The sequence below is a fragment of the Lathyrus oleraceus genome, chromosome 2 (assembly GCF_024323335.1).
Source record: "Lathyrus oleraceus cultivar Zhongwan6 chromosome 2, CAAS_Psat_ZW6_1.0, whole genome shotgun sequence".
Lineage (NCBI taxonomy): Eukaryota > Viridiplantae > Streptophyta > Magnoliopsida > Fabales > Fabaceae > Lathyrus > Lathyrus oleraceus.
This window is the reverse complement of record NC_066580.1, coordinates 103,743,792-103,745,950: the sequence shown is the minus strand read 5'-3', so window position 1 is coordinate 103,745,950 and position 2,159 is coordinate 103,743,792. Positions and strand designations below refer to the sequence as shown.

Sequence of the window (2,159 nt, the reverse complement as noted above, 5' to 3'; positions counted from 1 at the left end):
TATCTCAGGTTCTTAGGCAGTTCCTTAAGTTCTAAGGTTGGTTTCTTAGGGCATGGCATAGGATCTGGAGTAAGGGATAAACATTCGTAAAGGTTATCATCGATGTAAGGTTCTTTAAAGTCATCATCTTCCTTTATGGGGGTTGATGGTAACTTAATAATTTCTTTTTGTTCTAATTCTCTAACACATTCATCAATGATATCTAAGGCATAAAACGAGTCTCCCATCACAGGTGCCATAAGAAATTTCGAAAGTATAAATTCTATTTTCTCGTCACCTACCTCAAATGTCAACTTTCCTTTCTTGACATCTATTATGGCTCCTGCAGTCGATAAGAACGGTCTACCTAGAAGGATTGGTATATCATTGTCCTCTTTGATGTCCATGATAATAAAATCAGTAGGGATAAATAGTTGACCTATCCTAACAGGAACATCTTCTAAATGCCTATCGGATATTTGACAGATCTATCGGCTAACTGAAGTGACATCTTAGTGGGTTGTAATTCTCCTAAGTTTAATCTCTCACAAACTGCTAAAGGCATTAAGCTCACACTAGCTCCTAAGTCTAGAAAAGCTTTATCGATGACATGATTACCCAAAAGGCAAGGAATGGAGAAATTTCCAGGATCTTTATCTTTCTTTGCTAATTGGTCCTCGGAAATAGCATTACATTCCAAAGACTTCGGATCGTCAAGTCTTCGTTTGTGGGTAAGGATGTGTTTCAGAAACTTTGCATAAGAAGGTATTTGGGTAATGGCTTCTGTGAAAGGGGTTTCTACATGAAGTTTTTCTATAACTTTAATAAATTTACTGTTTATTGATCTGGGTTTGTTTGAGTCTTTGGGGATATGGTATAGGTGGTTTATATGGTGGGGGTGGTACGTAAATTTTATCTTTAGGTTCTTCTCCTTTCTCTCGACCTTCCTGGTTTTCATATTCCTCTGGTTCCTTTAGTTCGTCTGTGGGTTTGGTACATTCCTTAGAAGTTTCGGGTTCATTCACTCTTGGGTTTGGTGGCTCATCATAAGCGTTCCCACTTCATAGGGTAATGGCATTGGCTTGTCCTCTCGGATTTTGTTGAGGTTGTCCAGGGAATTGTCCTCCAGGTGTAGTCTGAGGGGCTTGGTTTAAAGCTACCAGAGATCTAGGTTTCAAGCATCTTGGTATGAGTAACTATTTGGTCAACCTTGGTTCCTAACTGAGTAATCAATTCGTTAACATGAATGTTTTGGTTCATGAACTCCTTGTTTTGTTGGCTTTGAGCGGTGATAAAATTTTCCATAATTTTCTCAAGGCTCGGCTTTGGTGGTACAGGCTGCATAGGTTGATTTGATCTAGGGGCTTGATAACTAGTCCTCAGAGGTGCATTATTTTGAATAGGGTTATTGTTTTTATAGGAGAAGTTAGGGTGATTCCTCCATCCAGGGTTATAGGTATTCGAATATGGGTTCCCTTGGGTGTAGTTCACTTGCTCAGAGTGGGTTTCGTTTAACAGACTGCATTCTGCAGATTGATGTCCTTGGGTTCCACATATCTCACAATCCAACGAAACTGCGGCTACAATATTCGGGTTCGTGTACATATGCTCGACCTTAAGGGCTAATGCGTCCATTTTAGCTTGCATCATGTCTATAGAGCTTAGTTCATGCACTCCTCCTTGGGCTTCCTTCTTCTCCATTGTCGCTCGTTCAACTCCCCATGATTGATGGTTTTGAGCTATATCCTCGATGAGGGCACTAGCTTCAGGGTAAGGTTTGTTCATCAGAGCGCCGCCTGCGGCAGCGTCGATGGTCATATTTGTGTTGTAATGAAGTCCATTATAGAAGGTTTGAATGATTAACCAATTTTCTAAGCCATGATGTGGGCATGCTCGTAACAACTCTTTATATCTCTCCCAAGCTTTGAACAACGATTCTCCTGGGTTTTGGGTAAATCTAGTTATATGGTTTCGAAGAACGGCGGTCTTACTCGGGGGAAAATATCTAGCAAGAAAAACTCTTCTAAGGTTATCCCAAGTCGTAATGGAATTGGGTGGAAGGGAATCTAACCATGATAGGGCTTTATCTCTAAGGGAAAAAGGAAATAATCTTAAACGTATTGCCTCAGGAGAAGCTCCATTGGTTTTAAAAGTATCTGCTAATTGAAGAAATATTTTTA

General features: G+C 40.1%; 1 non-coding gene across 1 annotated transcript; it reads left to right on the top strand.

Annotated features, from left to right (window-relative positions):
- The first annotated feature begins 1,852 nt into the window (after nucleotides 1-1,852).
- Nucleotides 1,853-1,959, top strand: LOC127124153 (small nucleolar RNA R71). Its single transcript, XR_007803783.1, has one exon. It is a non-coding gene; the product is annotated as a small nucleolar RNA R71 (small nucleolar RNA).
- The last annotated feature ends 200 nt before the right edge of the window (nucleotides 1,960-2,159 follow it).